Source organism: Lampris incognitus, chromosome 10, assembly GCF_029633865.1.
Source record: "Lampris incognitus isolate fLamInc1 chromosome 10, fLamInc1.hap2, whole genome shotgun sequence".
Classification (NCBI taxonomy): Eukaryota; Metazoa; Chordata; class Actinopteri; order Lampriformes; family Lampridae; genus Lampris; species Lampris incognitus.
This window is the reverse complement of record NC_079220.1, coordinates 27,761,494-27,780,061: the sequence shown is the minus strand read 5'-3', so window position 1 is coordinate 27,780,061 and position 18,568 is coordinate 27,761,494. Positions and strand designations below refer to the sequence as shown.

At 49.0% G+C, this 18,568-nt stretch overlaps 1 protein-coding gene across 3 annotated transcripts in view; it reads left to right on the top strand.

The window, feature by feature from the left end:
* The first annotated feature begins 6,789 nt into the window (after window positions 1-6,789).
* Window positions 6,790-18,568, top strand: part of ezh1 (enhancer of zeste 1 polycomb repressive complex 2 subunit) — a 37,323-nt gene continuing 25,544 nt past the window's right edge. For 2 of the 3 annotated variants that reach the window (XM_056287396.1, XM_056287397.1), the window contains exon 1: window positions 17,768-18,176. The gene's annotated coding sequence lies outside the window, so the exon portion shown is untranslated. Of the gene's footprint in view, window positions 6,994-17,767; window positions 18,177-18,568 lie in introns of those variants that run through there. The other variant, XM_056287398.1, reaches the window with a different exon arrangement.

Here is an 18,568-nt window from a genome sequence, read left to right as displayed (position 1 = left end):
TCTATTTTATCAAGCTAGACCTATTTTGTTTCAGTTATTTTATTCTTTGAGCTAACTCTTTTTAGTGTCAGGCGACTCAGGTAAGTCTACACTCTAAAATCCCTTTTTCAGGTAAGTTGACCCTTTAAGATTAAACCTTACTGGAAAAACCATTCAAGTTCACCATTCAACTCAAAACATTAATATACAGTCAGTAACAATAACAATTTAACCTTAATAAATGCAATGTTACACGTAACAGGGTATCCCTTTCTTTTCACTTCAGTTCAATGTCAACAGTTCAGTTCAAGTCTCACTCTGAGTGAGGGAAAATCCAATCCTAGCAACAATGGCAAAGCAGTAGGCTGCTTTGATAGATCAAACCGTGTTCTTTCAATGGTATGTAAGAGTTCCTTGGGGGTGGCTCGCCATCTGGTGTCACGTGCGTGCGTGCTGTCTCCCAGTCACACACGACGAAGAATCGTCTTGGATACCTCAGTCCTGGGAAACTCTCCCGGGACAGAAAACCTGGCCTGCACAACAAGCCATACAAAAAATAAGGTTTCTTGCAACAGTACTTACAAAACGCTTCGATCATCAAAACAAATATTGCAGCCAGGACGCGAACCCGTATCTCATGCACCGCGGGCTACAACGTTAACTAGTCGACTAAAAGGTCCGACCCATTAGCTAACGAGCCTATTCATCCGTGATCGTTACATTGCCCCCTTCATTCGGGAGGGGGGTCCCCGGCCGGACAGACAGGGCGCGAACTCGTGTATTCCGTACCGCGGGCGACAACGTTAACCACTCGACCCACGGTCCGGCCCACTAGCCAAGGGCTAACGTGTCTACGTATTGCTGTACGTTACAATATATTCTACTCCAAAAGTCAACTAAAATGGCTGTGGTGGAGGGATACTTCTACTCTCGCCGTCAGTTATTTTGACTGTGATCACCGTCAAGTAGACTACTTCAGTTATCTCAGTTACACAAAACAAATTTGCAAAATGTCAAGAACAAACACATCCTCCTCTTTCCTTATCAAAATACAAAATACCGTCATGTACTTCTCGAATCAAACATCTATCCTATCTTTTCACGATCCATGCTTCAATACTTTGTTAGCCAGCTTTTACAGTAGCTAACTCAGAGTACAACGTGTTCATTCAACTCCAGTAAAAGGAAAGGAAACTTACCAAAACCGTCTAGTTCTTAGTTCTAAATCTTCCCACAGTCTCCAACTCTGGTTCAACTCTGGTTTTGTTGAATAATTTGATCAATCCACCGTTTTAGATGTATCTAGCTTATTGTGGTGACCCACATCTATATATCGAGAGACATTCACCTAAGAGGACGGTGTACCTTTAAGGGAAGAGGCGAGGGGTCAGATAATGCACTTCCGCTTCCGGTTCACAGATAGTCAGTTAAGTGTCGTTGTCGAACGTATGACATGCAAAGTTGGAGCTAGTAAACTACCTCGACTACGTCTACTCTCACGTCTCGTGTCTCGTTGTTTTCTAACTCCACATTGGTGACCCCGACGTGATCGAACTACTAATACGAGTATGTCTGACAACGACGACGCCGGTGCTAACAACATGGCTATTGCTAACGCTAGCATTTACACCGCTACTGTGAAGCTACCCGACTTTTGGCAGCATAATCCACGGCCGTTGTTTCAACATGTGGAAGCCCAGTTCCAGCTGAGAGGGATAACGCAGGATGCAACGCAGTACTTCCACGTAGTGGCGGCGTTAGACGCATCGACAACAGCGCGAGCAATGACACTGTTGGAAGCTCCGCCAGCTGCTGGCAAGTACGATGCTATAAAGACATTCCTCCTGAAGCTATTTGAGCTGTCGGAGCTGGAGAAGGCAGACCGTTTACTGTCCCCGAATGGCCTCGGCGACGGCAAACCGTCTGAGTTAATGGAAAAAATGCTGTCTGTGCTGGGATCGGCTGATGCGGCCTTTCTTTTCACACACATTTTTCTGAGGCAGCTCCCCGCACCTGTACGCACAGCACTGGCCAGTTCTCCTCTCGCCGCCTCCAAGGACTACCGATCTCTGGCTGCTGAAGCAGACAGGGTTTTCCTGGCCAACCGGCAACAGTTTGTGCATGCCCTGCTACCCCACCAGACCGCCCCACCATCACCTGTGTACGACTATATGGACACCGCGGCTGCGGTGACAGCCCGCCGCCAACCTGACGACGGGCTCTGTTATTACCATGCCAGGTTTGGGGCAAAAGCAAAACAGTGTGGCAAACCCTGCAGTTACAGGGTTCAGGGAAACGCCAAGGCCGGCGCTCGTTAACGGCTATGGGCGCCGGCCGTGACTGCAAGCTGTTGTTCATCAGAGACTCCTTGTCGGGCCGACGGCTGCTGGTTGACTCTGGCGCTCAACGCAGCATACTACCAGCACAAGCTGTGGACACGATGACCGACAGTCACGGCCCCCAGATGGATGCCGCCAACGGCACGTCCATTCGGACGTACGGTATCAGACATGTGGACATGTGTTTTGGCGGCCGACGTTTCGGCTGGGACTTTGTGATGGCTGCTGTATCCACCCCGCTCCTAGGTGCGGATTTCCTCTGTGCTTTCAACTTGCTGGTGGATGTTAAAAACTGTCGCGTGATTGATGCCGTCTCTTTTGCGTCATACCCCTGCACGCTTGGGGGGGCTGGAGCGCTGTGCCTCGCTAACACACTCTCCACCGGGGATCCATACCAACACCTGCTCGCAAATCTCCCCGAGCTCACCACACCCACCTTCTCCTCGGCGGTGGCCAAGCACGGCGTGGAACATCATATCACCACAGTGGGCCCCTCAGTTTACGCCCGGGCCCGACGCCTCGACTCGGCCAAGCTCGCAATAGCCAGGGACGAGTTTTCGACTATGGAGCGCCTCGGCATTGTCCACCGTTCTGACAGTCCATGGGCTTCCCCTCTTCACATGTTTACTAAGGCCGATGGGGGTTGGCGCCCGTGCGGGGACTACCGTCGCCTAAACAATGCCACGACCCCCGACCGGTACCCCATACCGCACATACAAGATTTCTCTACCCACCTGGCGGGCGCTGCCATCTATTCCAAAATCGACTTAGTGCGGGGGTATCACCAAGTGCCGGTCCACCCACTGGATGTCCCAAAAACGGCTGTCATCACACCCTTTGGGCTCTTTGAGTTTTTGCGTATGCCTTTCGGCCTTAAAGGGGCGGCGCAGACGTTTCAGCGCCTTATGGATTCTGTGCTCCGCGACATGCCATTTTTGTTTGTGTACTTAGACGACATCCTCGTGGCCAGCGCGTCGGCGGAGGAACACATGACGCACCTCACACAGCTGTTCGACAGGCTCAGCGAACACGGCCTCATCATCAACCCAGCTAAGTGTCAGTTCGGGGAGTCGTCCATCACCTTCCTCGGGCACCACATCACTCCACAGGGGGCCGTTCCCCTCCCTGCCAGGGTTGAGGCTGTCACTATGTTCCCCCGCCCCCGCACTGTACAGTCGCTGCAGGAATTCCTGGGCATGGTGAACTTTTATAACCATTTCCTGCCCCGTGCCGCCCACATCATGCGTCCCCTGTATGAGGCCCTGCGGGGTAAGAAGTCTAAGGACGAGCTGGACTGGTCTTCGGGGATGGACGAGGCTTTTGTGGCTGCCAAGACCGCGCTGGCCAACGCTGCGCTGCTAGCTCACCCGTCACCTGCCGCCCCCATAGCCCTTACAACGGATGCCTCCGACTACGCCGTGGGGGCCGTGTGTGAGCAGTGGGTGGGGGGGGGCTGGCAGCCGTTGGCGTTCTTCAGTAAACAACTCCGTGAGAGCGAGCGCAAATACAGCACCTTTGATAGGGAACTACTGGGTCTCTTCCTCGCAACCAGACACTTTAGGTTCCTATTGGAGGGCCGACAGTTCACCGCTTTCGTGGACCACAAACCGCTGACGTTCTGTATGGCCAAAACCTCAGAACCGTGGTCTGGGCGTCAGCAGCGCCATCTCGCGGCGGTTTCCGAGTTTACCACTGACATACAACACGTGTCGGGCAAGGATAACTTCGTCGCCGACTGCCTTTCACGGGCGGTTGTTAACGCCGTTCACTTGGGACTCGACTACGCCGCTATGGCAGCGGACCAAGCCAAGGACGCGACCGTTCAAGACTACCGGTCGACCCCTACGGCGCTACGGCTGGAGGACGTGACGTTCGACGCGGCCAACACCACCCTCCTCTGTGACATCTCCACCGGTCAACCGCGCCCCCTGGTGCCTACTTCCTGGCGGCGCCGAGTTTTCGACACCGTCCACGGCCTTTCCCACCCAGGAGTGAAGGCCTCGACCAAGCTGGCGAGCGTCAAGTTCGTTTGGCCTGGGCTCCGTAAGGATGTTAGAGCCTGGGCCGGCTCGTGTGTGGCGTGCCAACGCGCCAAGGTGGACCGCCATACCAAGGCCCCTTTGGCGCCGTTTGTGGTTCCAGAGAGGCGGTTTGACCACGTCAATGTTGACCTGGTGGGTCCCCTGCCCCCCTCCCGTGGTTATACGTTCCTCCTCACTATTGTGGACAGGGCCACCAGGTGGCCAGAGGCTATTCCCTTGTCCTCCACGACGGCAGCAGAGGTAGCACGGGCGTTCATCGGCTGCTGGGTGGCCCGTTTCGGCACGCCTGGTTACATCACGAGCGACCAGGGCTCCCAGTTTACCTCGGAGCTCTGGACGGCGGTCGCTGAGCACCTGGGGGTGAAGATCCACCGCACTACGGCGTACAACCCGCAGAGCAACGGACTTTGTGAGCGGTTCCATCGGGACATGAAAGCCGCTCTGCGGGCAAGCCTCACTGGCTGCGACTGGATGGACCGGCTCCCGTGGGTCATGCTCGGCCTGCGTTCGGCCCCGAAGGAAGACCTCCAGACCTCCTCCGCTGAGCTGGTGTATGGCCAGCCCCTGCGGGTTCCGGGGGAGTTTCTTCCGGATGCTACGGCTCCCTGGTCGGCCGCCTCTCACCTCAGTGCGTCCCGGAGCGCTGCCGGTGCCTTCGCTCCTGTTCCGATGTCTCAACACTGCCTCCCCCGGTCCTACGTCCCCAAGGATCTGCCATCGGCGAGGTACGTCTTCATTAGGCACGACAGCCATCGGTCCCCGCTGCAGCCCCCATACGACGGGCCCTTCCGCGTCCTGGAGGCGGGGGATAAGAACTTTGTGGTGGACATGGGGGGCAGGCCAGAGCGGGTCGCTATAGACCGTCTCAAGCCCGCTCACTTGGACATTGGGGAGCCAATGCAATTGGCCCTACCCACGCGGCGGGGGCGCCCTCCTAGGTCGGCCCCGGCACCTGCCTCTGTTCCTGCTTCGGCCCCGCCTATGGCCCGGGTTTCGGCCCCATCTGTTTCCCCTCCTGTGAAGCGCAGCCGTTATGGCCGCAGGGTCCGCCCCCCGACTCGTCACCTGTTTTCCCCGTGACTTTGCACTATGTCATTGACTGTTCTGTTGTAGAGTCTATTTTTATGTTCATGACTTGCACTTTTGCTGTTTTGCATTGTTTTGTGTAGGTGAATTCTGGGGGGGCCTGTGTGGTGACCCACATCTATATATCGAGAGACATTCACCTAAGAGGACGGTGTACCTTTAAGGGAAGAGGTGAGGGGTCAGATAATGCACTTCCGCTTCCGGTTCACAGTCAGTTCAGTGTCGTTGTCGAACGTATGACATGCAAAGTTGGAGCTAGTAAACTACCTCGACTACGTCTACTCTCACGTCTCGTGTCTCGTTGTTTTCTAACTCCACATTACGCTGTTTTCTTACAGCCTCTCTTCGTTGCTTCGTTCTGTCGTTGCTAGCCTCGCTCTAGCTGCACTGAGGCCGCGTGGGGAGGAGCTTAAAGGGGAAGTCCTGTTCAATTTGAAAAGGGGTTGTCAAATCATTTTCTATCACCATGTATCAATTTATTTCCTATTTATTACCATGAATGAATTGTTATGAACTTAATATTTATGTATTTAATATTTATCTATTTATTGCTCTTTTTGAAACCTGGACTACACAAGCCTAAGATCCATGACCCTACAGACACACAGCAGACACTGCAACAGCATCATCAAATCCAATCGCATTCAGAAGTGGTCGCACCTTTCTCCTCCTCCTCGTGCTGTCTTTTTTTCTCACTAGTACAAAGTTTAATAACTTAGTCTGCTTTTTGGCCATGGTGTTTTTTAACTGTTTTTTTGGGGGGGGGAAATTCGTATGGCTGTAGCTAGTGGACAAACTAGAGTGGAATGCGCGAAATAAAGATGAGACCGGGGGCTGCTGGCATTTGCGAAACGCACTGCCAATCAAAATGAAGCTTTCTGAATGGATGTGCATGAGTGCCAACTGGGTGGAGTGTATAAGCTAGAGTGTACAGTGGAATGCTCGCAGTATACATGAAAGAAAGACGAGGAGCTACTGGCATTTGCGAAATGCGCTGCCAATCAAAGTGAAGCTTTCTGACTGGAAGGGTATGAGTGCCAACTGGGTGGGCGTTGCCCACCTTTGCCCACCCGTGGCTACTCGTTTGCATGTTCTGTTCGTGTTTGCGTGGGTTTCCTCCGGGTGCTCCGGTTTCTTCCCACAGTCCAAAGACATGTAGGTCAGGTGAATCGGCCGTACTAAATTGTCCCTGTGTGTGTGTGTGTGTGTGTGTGTGTGTGTGTGTGTGTGTGTGTGTGTGTGTCGGCCCTGTAATGGACTGGCGACCTGTCAAGGGTGTCTCCCCGCCTGCTTCCCAATGACTGCTGGGCTAGGCTCCAGCATCCCCGCGACCCTGAGCAGGATAAGCGGTTTGGATAATGGATGGATGGAATTGATGCACACAGTGGCTATTCACCCCGCTTCTGTTGTTTTGGTCGGACCTCATAAACATTGTTACAATGTTAAAATTTTACAATTTAATTTAGCAGAAACTTTTATCCAAAGCGACGCCCATGTGAGAGTTAACACAGCTCAAGCAAGGATCTTGTCAGGAGGCGTCAACGCAAGTAAGTGGAAAAACAACTAGGTTCAAGTTCGATAGGACATAGGTGCCAACAGGCAGTACACAAAGGTAATGCATGGGGTGCATGAAGCGATTTTATATATAGCGTTTTTTGTTTTTTCGGAAACCATCAATGGTGTTGATAAAATTGCTCAACTAATGAGGAGCGGAATATCAATATAGATGTAGGAAGGAAAAAAAGAAAAAATCTCTATATATTTGGCCAGTGGCGCCACCCACTGGCCATCAGGTATGGAGATATTCGTGAAAGAGCGGGGTCTAGCTTTTTCTTAAAGATAGAGAGGGACACAGCGGATCGAACGGAGTTTGGTAACTTGTTCCACCACCGGGGTACTACAGAAGAGAAGAGTCTGGCTATTGATTTAGGGCTCTGTTGTGGCGGAAGTGCCAGGCGCCTTTCATTAGCAGAGCGTAGTGAGAAGGGATGAGTGTACACCTTAATGAGGGAGTTCAGGTAGGCGGGAGCCATTTTAGTTGCTGTTTTGTAAGCGAGCATTAAGGTTTTGAATTTGATGGGATGGAGGGATATGAACAGTGGATGTATATATGCTGTTTTGGGTTGGTTGAAGACCAGACGCGCCGGATCATTTGCAGAGGTTTGAAAGTGCATGTAGGGAGATCTGCCAGTAAGGAGTTGCAGGTAGGGTCCAATTTTCCTGATGTTATTCAGGGCAAATCGGCACGACCGAGCAATCAAGGACACGTGAACCTTAAAAATTAGTAGGTCATCAATCATGACAACCACGTTTCGAGCAGACTTTGTGGGCATGAGTTGGGTTGATCCGACCTACATATTGATCTGTTGTTGGAAGGATGGGCTGGCTGGAATGACAAGGAGTTCAGTTTTAGATAGGTTACGCAGAGATATCGGTGCGTGCGGGTAGCGTAGCAGTCAATTCCGTTGCCTACCTAACACGTGGATGGGCGGTTCGAATCCCCGTGTTACCGCCGGCTTGGTCGGGCATCCCTACAGACACAATTGGCTGTGTCTGTGAGTGGGAAGCCGGATGTGGTTATGTGTCCTGGTCGCTGCACTAGCGCTTTCTCTGGTCTGTCCGACAAGTAGTGGGACGAGAGTCCAGCAAAAGCTTGGCTACTTCCTCCTCAGTCAGGGGGGAGAATGAGGTGAGTGAGGCGCTGTTAGCTGGCAGCGGCAGACAGAGTAGGTCAGGTTCAGAGAACTGGTTACTGATGGTAGAAACCTTATCAGTAAAGTACAAGGCAAACATGTCAGGAGTGAGCAGTGTGGAGAAGGAGGCGGACTGAGGAATGATTTAAAAGCAAAAAACATTTTCCAGCATAAGTGGCACCACCGATCTTGTTCTGATCGTAATTGGTTTTAGCTGTTTTTAAACTGGAGGAGAATGATGCTAGCAGACACTAATAGTCACTGAGGTCAGTGGACTCTGGTTTTACGCCATTTTCTCTCTGCCGCTCTGAGTACATTGTCCACTTTATTTTGTTGAGAATAAGCCAATGCCGGTTTGTTTTCAGTTCCTTCTGGGACTTTCAGTTGTCTCAATTTAACAAACAAATACACAATGTCGACCAGATGGCGATATGTCATGTTTCTGGCTGTGAAGGCTGGTGGTGTCGCGGTCCTCCATAAAGCAGTGGCAGTACATGCTATTACGGACTGTACCTTTAAGTTTTTGTGGTAACACTTTAGTATGGGGAACGTAGTCACCATTAATTAGGTGCTTATTAGCATGCAAATTAGCAACATATTGGCTCTTAATTGGTCATTATTACGTACTCATCAATGCCTTATTCTGCATGGCCTTATTATACAACCAGTAAGCCATTAACTATGAGTTTTCCCTCTATAACCTCAGAATTATTGCTTATTAGTAGTACCATCTCAATATGCTTTGCTTAGTATGGACTTTATAAGGTGGTAGTACCACAAGAAGAGTTATTCTCCCTTACTAACACTTAATGAATATGGTCTGTTCTTACATAACAAAACACAAAACTACAAGTGTTAATAGTGCTAAATCACTGTAAATTAAATTGTTGTTACTTAGAATATGTTCCCCATACTAAAGTGACATATTGATCATTACTAATTCACTAGTAATTAAGTTTTTTATGTTCCCCATACTGAAGTGTTACCGTTTTTTTCTTTCTTTCTTTTTCTCTTATTGTTCACAGTAGTTGAGTTTGTATTATGCAGCACAACTTGCATTGAATTTGAACTGTACAGTACAGGGGGAATTGAGTTTGAAACGTATAGTTGCTGAATTAACTTAAGCGTAAGAGAGAAGGGGTAGGAAAAAATAAGAGTATACTTCCTCCTATTCCTTTTCGAACATGTAACAAATAATCTGATGCATAGGGAGATCTGTTCATCGCTTCAGGTTATTGGCAATGGCTTGTCTGTATGGGCGGCACGGTGGCGTAGCGGTGTCACCTCACAGCAAGAAGGTCCCGGTTTCGAACCCTGGGGTTGTCCAACCTTGGGAGTCATCACAGGTCGTCCTCTGTGTGTGGAGTTTGCATGTTCTCCCTGTGTCTGCGGTGGGTTTTCTCCGGGTGCTGCGGTTTCCCCCACCATCAAAAAGACATGCATGTTAGGGTTTATACTCCTGTCTGTGCCCCTGACCGACGCATGGCAAGATGAACTGGAGTTGGTCCCAGGGTGCTGCACGGCGGCTGCCCACTGCTCCTAGCTACAAAGCTAGGATGGGTTAAATGCAGAGAGGAATTTCCCTACGGGGATCATTAAAGTATATCAAAATCAAAATCAAAAATATCCCGCTTATTTACATGTTCGAAATAAATCATCATCATCATCATCATCATCATCATCATCATCAAAGGAACGCTATGGTACATGACTATAGTGTTTGTATGATAATGGGATGGGGGTAAACACAGTAAATAATATAGTTATCTTTTTATGGTTTTACTATAATCCATTTTCATGAGTCAAAGCAGTGTTGGCACTTGGGAACATACAACCATGTGTTTAATTTGTGGACAGATGGGGGGGATAAAGACTGCATTTATGGTGGACTTAGTTTGGATGTTGCTGGGGTGACATGACGTTGTATCATCATAATAATAAAAATAATACGTTTTATTTATATAGCACCTTTCTAAAACAAAGTTACAAAGTGCTTCACACACACACAAAAAACAACATAAAACCAGACAAGCCTGGAATAAGAGTAAGATCAAATAAGAGTAAGAATAAAAACAGTAAAAGCATGCACACATATAGTAGCTACAATATAGGGGTAAGGGCCGTGTGTCTCTGCTGTTAATGTTTGGTTAATGTTGTCTGTCACTGAAGATGACAAGCCCACACAGACCAGCCCACGCAGCAGTAGTCGAGATGACTGATCCCTCACCTTGTGAGTGACATTCACACTCTCCACACACACGTGGGCAGCCGGCGTCAGACCCCCTGCGTGCAGAGAGAATGATGCAGTCATCCCCCCCCCCCCCCCCCAGCGTCACAGGGTCCCCTTCTTACTCAGCTGCTGGGCTTGGGACTGGCCCAGAGTTCATCCAGGCCCAAAATTGCTTGCACATTTCTATCCAGATAATGGACAGTTCTCTTTTCATGGAACTAACCAAAGAACCCCCCACCCACCCCCACCCCACCCCTGCATCTGCGTCAAACTTGGTAGTCAAGTTGAATATTTGGGATTCGGATTTGCCTGTGAGGGACAGCATAACACATATCCTCTGTTCTGTTGATGTCGGGGCAGGAGAAAGAAAACTTTTACCATCTTCCCCAACACTACCCAAGTTAAAACATATCTCTGCAGCCCGGTCACTTCCACCGTATGACTGAAACAGGAGGTTCAAATGGGTGTTTTGGTGCTGAGGTGAAACACTAAATGGCTTTACGATGTTTTTATTTGTTCAGCTGCACTGGGAGTCTTTGGGCTATTTCATCTCACTGCTTTTGAAACCAGACCACAGAGGCTGCAGCAGCACTGAAGGATATATCAGCCCAAATGTTACGCGCCAAGACCAACACAAACAGTTTACATGATACATAATTAAAAACTTTACGCTGATAAGGCATCCCTCCAAAGCTTATCTTCCCGCACATGTTTGCTTTTGTTCTATGGTCCAGGATCAACATAGCACGGCCCACTTCAGACTCCCACATGGGCATGCAAGGAATCCCATGGCAGTGGGGGATGTTGAATTTAACTGGATACGTACATATCTGCAGAATGATGATTAGCGAGCAGGAATGCACAGCCATTAAATTGCACCAACAGTCATGTGGTCGCAATGTGCACGGGCATAGGCGCATGAATATAAGTGTGACTCCATAACGACCACCTGCGGTGCTGTTCAGAATCGCTCATAAACAATTATTCGTTAGCATTCATGTCCAAATGTGAATCATGCTGGAAAAGCACCGTTAAAAGGCCAAGCAATCTGAGCCAAGCTTCATCAGCTTGATCATCACACACATCACTCCCTCGTCCGTCCTCTACGCGCATGTCTGCGCGTGCACGTGTGGTCCGATTAAAAAAGTAGCTCTCTACTGCTCTCTTGTGTGTAAAACATGTAACTTCTGAACTCATCGCCGTAAAAATTGTGACAGGCAAAATTCAGCCAGTGCTGAAAGTCAGTATGACTTTAGTTGTGTTAGAGAAACTACCAAACTGTTGACTCGTCTATGCAGAACCATAAACCAAGAATGAGAGCCACAGCAGCAGCTTCTGACGGATGATACGAAGTTGAGTATTTCAGTGAATAGTGATACATAAGCACTATGTATACAGAAATACACAGTGTAATGATCTGTGCCCTCTGGCTATGTTAACTTATAACATTAATAAAGCAAGGACGACTTCTCTCGTGCTGTTGTTTATTCACCGACCGGATTCCGACTGACGTTGTTACGTACATCACGTGACTTTGTTGTGGCGCTACGGAAAGCCGTAAGGGACATTAGCAAATCAAATGTTACTAGCAAATATTACATCTCCCTTTTTCTGAAAAGTGCTGCTTTCTCTGCAGAGATACAGACCACGTTGAGCACGTTTATAAGCGAATACAATCTTAATAAGAAAGAATATGAAAATGGAACTCTTATATAACTGGACTGCAACAAAGTAGTGTAAAACATTTCCTTCCCTGTCTAAATGTGACACCGTAATAACATTTCATCTTTTTTTTTTTTTTTTTTACATTCATAAGTCAAGGATTTGTCTTGGTTTGACCGTGCGACCTGACCTCGTGGTGTAACCAGGCTGTGTGTCTGGTTGTCGCTGATTGTTCGTGTCTGGAGGTTCAGCATGCTCTTGCTGATGGGCTTGTGTGTTGTTGTTAGCGCTGGTAACAGTCTGCTGTGAAGTGTGTGTGTGCGTAGTGTGAGTGTTCACTCTGCTTTGTCGCAGGTGTTGACGGTTGCGTTGGTAGATCTGACCTTCTTTGGTTTGGATGTGGTAGCTCCTGTCTGTGTTCGCTGGTCTTTCCACAGTTGCAGGTCTCCAGGATCCATCCTCCTGCCGGAAGCGGATTGGTGTGCCTGCGGGCAGGTGGGGCAGAGGTTTGGCTGTTCGGTTGTAGTATGCCTGCTGGCGCTGTTGACATACCTCTCTCCTTTTGTGAACATCCTCCTGACTGGCGATCTGTGGCTGCAGGTGTTTTGCTGTTGATGGGAGAATGGACCGCAGCCTCCGACTCATCAGTAGCTGTGCCGGTGATTTCAGGTTGTCCACCGGTGTGTTGCGATACTCCAGTAAGCTCATGTAGGGGTCTTTGTTCTCAGCTTTGGCTTTGTCCAGGATGCGTTTGGCCGTCTGGACAGTCTTCTCGGAGAGGCCGTTGCTCTGTGGGTAGTGGGGGCTTGTGGTGGTGTGTGAGAAACCCCATGTCTGTGAGAAGTTGCGGAACTCACCAGAGCTGTAGCACGGACCGTTGTCGCTGATGATAGTCTCGGGGATTCCGTGTCGAGCCATTGCTGCTTTCAGCTTCATGATGACGGCAGATGAGGTGCAGCTGTAAAGTCTTTCTAGCTCGAAGAATCTGGAGTAGTAGTCCACAGTGACTATGAAGTCCTGTGAGTTCCATGTGAATAGGTCTGTGCCTATCACTTGCCACGGCCGCTCGGGTATGGCGTGTGACATCATTGGTTCCTTTGCATTTGCGCTGCGCCGTTCTTGGCATATGCTGCAGTCTGCTACCGCATCCTCGATCTGTTTCCCCATGCCAGGCCAGAACAGTAAGTCTCTTGCTCGGCATTTGCTTTTTTCCACGCCAAGGTGGCTGGCATGGATGCGCTGTATCATGTCCTTGCGAAGCTTTTGGGGGACAATGATTCTCTCACCTTTGAACAGGATACCGTCCATTTCTGAGATTTCTGCTCTGTGGTTCCAGTATTCCTGGATGCTGGGCGGGCACTTTTTCTTTGTGTCTGGCCAGCCAGTGAGTGTGGCTCGTCTGAGTGCGGTGAGCTGTGGATCTTGCGCTGTTTCCTGCTTGATTTCTGTGAGTCTTGTGTCGCTCACAGGGATGTTGCTGAGGACTGTGTGCACTTGGGCCTCCATCCCTTCCTGTAGGTCACTGTCGTGGTGTTCTATTGACTTGCGTGACAGTGTGTCGGCCACCGGTATGTCCTTACCGGGGCGGTGGATGATTTGGATGTCGTATTTTTGGAGCGCCAGGATCATCCGTTGCAGCCGGGGTGGTGCTGCTGCCAGTGGCTTTTTTAGTATTGCCTCCAGAGGCTTGTGGTCTGACTCCACAATCACTTTTCGTCCATACATGTACTCGTGGAACCTCTTGCAGCCGAAGACCACAGCGTAGAGCTCCTTCTCTATCTGTGCGTAGTTTTCTTCAGTGCTGTTGAGTGACTTGGACGCATAGGCAATTGGTTTGCCATCTTGGAGCATGACAGCCCCAAGGCCACTTTTGGATGCATCCACTTGGAGTCGCAGCTCTTTCTGCGGGTCGAAATATGAGAGTACTGGACCTGGGTGCTGTGTAATGAGATTCTTCATCTCTTGGAACGCCTTGTCGTGGACTGCATCCCACACAAACTCACTGTCCTGTTTCAGAAGCTGTCTGAGGGGTGAGTTTATCTGTGAGAGGTGTGGAGCAAATCTGGCGAGGTAGTTGATCATGCCGAGGACTGTCTCCAGCTCTGCTTTGTTCTGTGGGGGTTGCATGTCCTTGACCGCCTTCACCTTGTGTGGGTCTGGTTTGATGCCTTCGTGTGAGAGCGTGTGGCCGAAGTAGCTTACCTCGGACACGCATATGTGACACTTGTCGGGGTTGAGCCTCACCCCTCGCTCCCTTGTGCGCTTCAGCATCGCTCTGAGACGCTGGTCATGTTCCTCTTTAGTCTTGCCGAACACTAGTATGTCGTCCACTATGGCCGTCACACCGTCCAATCCTTCATATGTTTCATCCACGCGTCTCTGGAACTCGTCTTGAGCGGACACGATTCCGAATGGCAGTCTGAGGAAACGATACCTGCCAAACACTGTGTTAAATGTCGTCAACATTGAGGATTCAGTGCTCAGTTTGATGGCCCAATAGCCTGACCGCGCGTCTAACACGCTAAAGTACTCAGCTCCAGCAAGCTTTGTGGTGGCGTCCTCCAGCGTGGGGAGGGGGTAGTGAGGTCGTTGTATCACTTTGTTAAGAGCTCTGGGGTCTAAACACACTCTAAGTTTGCCTGTCTTTGGCTTCTCAACAATGACGAGTGCGTTCACCCATTCTGTGGGTTCTGTTACCTTACAGATTATGCCGCCTTTCTCCATGCTGTCAAGCTCGTCCCTCAGTTTGCTGCGTAGGGCGATGGGGATTCTGCGTGGCGGGCAGACGACCGGCGTTGCATCTGGTGTGACGCGGAAGGTGCACTCGCCTGGGAACTCTCCTATTCCTTGGAAAACATCTGCATACTCATCCATTATGCTCTGTGATGTGACATTGTTTTCCTCGCTCACAGCCATCACTATTTTTACCAAGTTTAGGTCACGGCATGTTTTCATTGCCATGACTGGTGGGGCGTTTGTGTCAATGACGTAAAAGTCCAGCATAATTGCATTGTCTCTGTACTTACATTTGAGTTTGCATGTGCCTTTCACGCTCAGCGCGCCTCCTCCATATTCAGTGAGTCTGTGTATTGCTGGTTTCAGTGTCACATTTTTGAACAGCGCCTGGAACAGGTTGGTGGGAATAGTATTGGCCTGTGCCCCAGTGTCTAGTTTAAACTTTACCTTCTGTGGAGGTGTGCCAATTCCAACCTCTACGTAAGCCTGCTCGTTGCTTTTTCCGTTGTTCTCTATTGAGATGCAGTCTATGTACAGCTCTGTCTGTTCTCCCACAGCGGTGCTCTCCACTGTAATGTTGTCGAAGTACAGTTCTTCCTGCTCTCTGTCAGTGGTGTACTCTTCTGGGTTCTCTCCGACGGCATGTACTGTGCCGCGGTAGTACTTTGTCTGTCCCTGGGAGCTAGACTTGCATACTTTAGCAAAATGATTGAGCTTCTTGCATTTAATGCATTGTTTACCCTTAGCTGGGCAAGTGGCTTTAGCGCCGTGTAGCCCTCCACAATAGCTACACGCCCTGGCGGCGGTGCTAACGTCCCTTTGTCTGAAGTTAGCGTTAGCTGCTTTGGGTGCGTTCGGTTTGTAAGTCTTTCTGCCTATTGCGTGCACCGTTTCATGTGTGCTGCCCTGGCCCATAAACGTTAGCTGTTGCTTTGCTAGCTCGTGTGAGCGGGCTACATCTATGGCTTTTTCTAGCGTTAGCTCAGCTCCCTGGCTAAGTAGCTTTTCTCTCACTCTGGGTGAGTTGGTGGCAAACACGATGCGGTCCCTGACCATCTCGTCGGCATTTGGGTAGCCACAGTCTTTGACTAGGAGCTTTAGCTCAGTTACAAATCGTTCGAAGGATTCACTCTCTCCCTGCATCTTTTCATGAAATTTATATCTGGCATAAATCGGGTTTGCTTTGGGGGTGATGTACTCAGTGTACTTATCGTAGTACGTTTCTAGCTTCTTGGCTTGTTCTCCGCTGAGTGTCCAAGTGTTGTGCACATCGCGCCCTTTTTCCCCTATCCAGAGCAGGAGGTAGCTGCATTTCTCCTCTTCGTTCTTCCCGCGCAGGGGGCCCGTGAACATTAGCTCCGTTGTTTGTCGAAATCGTCTCCATGCTTCAGGTAAGTTCGCCGATTCCCAGTCCATCCGTGGAGCTGGAACGCCGTACGAATCCATATTGGGTATTTAAACTCCGCTACTCTGACACCATGTAATGATCTGTGCCCTCTGGCTATGTTAACTTATAACATTAATAAAGCAAGGACGACTTCTCTCGTGCTGTTGTTTATTCACCGACCGGATTCCGACTGACGTTGTTACGTACATCACGTGACTTTGTTGTGGCGCTACGGAAAGCCGTAAGGGACATTAGCAAATCAAATGTTACTAGCAAATATTACACACAGTACTTATGATAATCAATTAGAAGCAATCATGGGGCATTTATCAAGCCTACTGTGTAGAGATTGGCTGCTAAATATTGATTAGTGCAAAGGAAACTTCTGAATTTCGACGAGTATCAATCAGTGCAACATTGTCTGCAAGATGGACTGAGATCATTGACATCTACGAAAGAGAGTGGCTGAAAGAGAAATGATATAACTCACATTTGCACAAGACTGCTTTACCATTCCGGGAAATATGTCTGAAAACTGTTGATGCTAAATATCGTTGCGTGTGTCAGTAAAAATAATTGATGATTAAACTTATCATTTAACGGATACTAAGCAGTTTTATCTTTACAAAACCCTGTTGCGTCGAAGAACTCGGTTTAGCTACGTTTTAGACGAGGACGTTGGGTTTTGAGTAGGCCCAGATGTTGTATCCCCAAAAGAATATGTATCCCTTAAGCCGCGGGAACGCGCGTGCTTTCACTTAAAGAGGTCCTTGAATATGAGATTTTTTTTTATTTCACATAAGGAAATTCAAAATGGCAACATAGAGACTGTTTAAATTGGGTTAACTATCGCCATTTTAACATTATCAACTCTGTTTTATGAAGAAAGCATACCAAAACCACACGCGTTTGTCCAGTTCAATCGCAATTTACCTCATTTCAGTACGCTACCTTTTTGTTTGCAAAACTGTTGATAGTATAAAATTATTTTTTTTTAAAAGTATAAAGATTGTGAACAAAACATAATAAATATAATAAAATAAATATGTAATATATTATAATGAATATAATAAAACATTTCCAAAAATCCGCGGCGTCGCGGATGGCAAACACGTTGTTTTTTTGGGGGGGGGGGATACAGATTATGGCAGCACAGGGGCGCAGTCTCGTCCACAGCGCTGAGGCTTTAGGCTTCCACGCAGGCGCACGGAGGCTGACCTCCGCCTGGGAGAGTGGGCCTGAACCACGGATGCGTCGGGCTCTCCCTGCAGGAGCAGGAGGAGGAGGAGGAGGAGGGCGGAACAGCTGAGCCCTGCCATCCTGGCAGAATCATTAGGCGGCTATAGGAGATGTGGAAGAGGTGCCATTACGTGTCTACACCTGTCAACATATTTTTTAAACAATCCTCTTGCGGACTATCAAAATCCTCTGGTGTTCAGTCGGTATTACTTAGCAAACGACACACTTAATGACAAAAAAAAACTTTGAATACTCACCATGTTTAATATCACAAATACAAAACAATTTATGTATTGACCTAGCGCCTGCGAAGCTATGCTAATGTCTGCGTTGGTGCCGTTCCCTCGGCGCTAAGCTTGCTATCATCGACTCGTGGTTATGTGTGGTAGTCTTCAACATTGTGGAACCAGGAAATACACAGGCATGAATTTGTGAACGCCAACACTACTTTTTTCTTTTTTTCTTTTTTTTCTCTTTTTTTTCTTTTTTTTTTGCAAGAGCCATCCATTCCGCCTCTGGTAGGCTACGATCATAATAAAAACGTCACCCTCCGCTCGGATCGGGCTGCCTCCAGCCAAGCTAAGTGCGCAGCTTTAATTGTGGGCTACAACAACAAGCCCAGCATGCTGACGGGCGGCCGAGGGCTCCTCGGATCCCCTTTCTCCCCGCGTCATACACGTAGCAAACGCATCGCCTTCGTCGCCCTGGGTCTGGGAGAGGACTTCATCGCGTCGCGGGCCATATAGGCGCAACGAACAGGACGTAGGACGAGCGGATATTCAGGTATTTGTAACTGCGACACCGTGTAGCCGAGCGGTAGACACGCACACGCCTGGGGAGAATAACATGTTGGCAGTATGGGGCTCGGTCATGTGCCTGACAGCCTGTGCACTGCGTACATCTTCCCATTAAAGTAGCACATTTTTAAATGGGTACGCAGCGTTATTTAAAAAAAAACACACACACAAAAAAACGACAGTCACTTCGTGACTACCGCGGTCATGTCATCCGGGGGACACGTAATAATAGTTCCCCAGGGTCAGTATTGTATTCGTAGTTGAGAAAACTGCGATATTGTTCTCGATCAATCGGACAATTTTTTTTTTTTACCATGGCGGTTTTTAAATTCAGGAAAAACTGTACTACGCACTTTTCTGCCCCGTTTCTTATTGCTT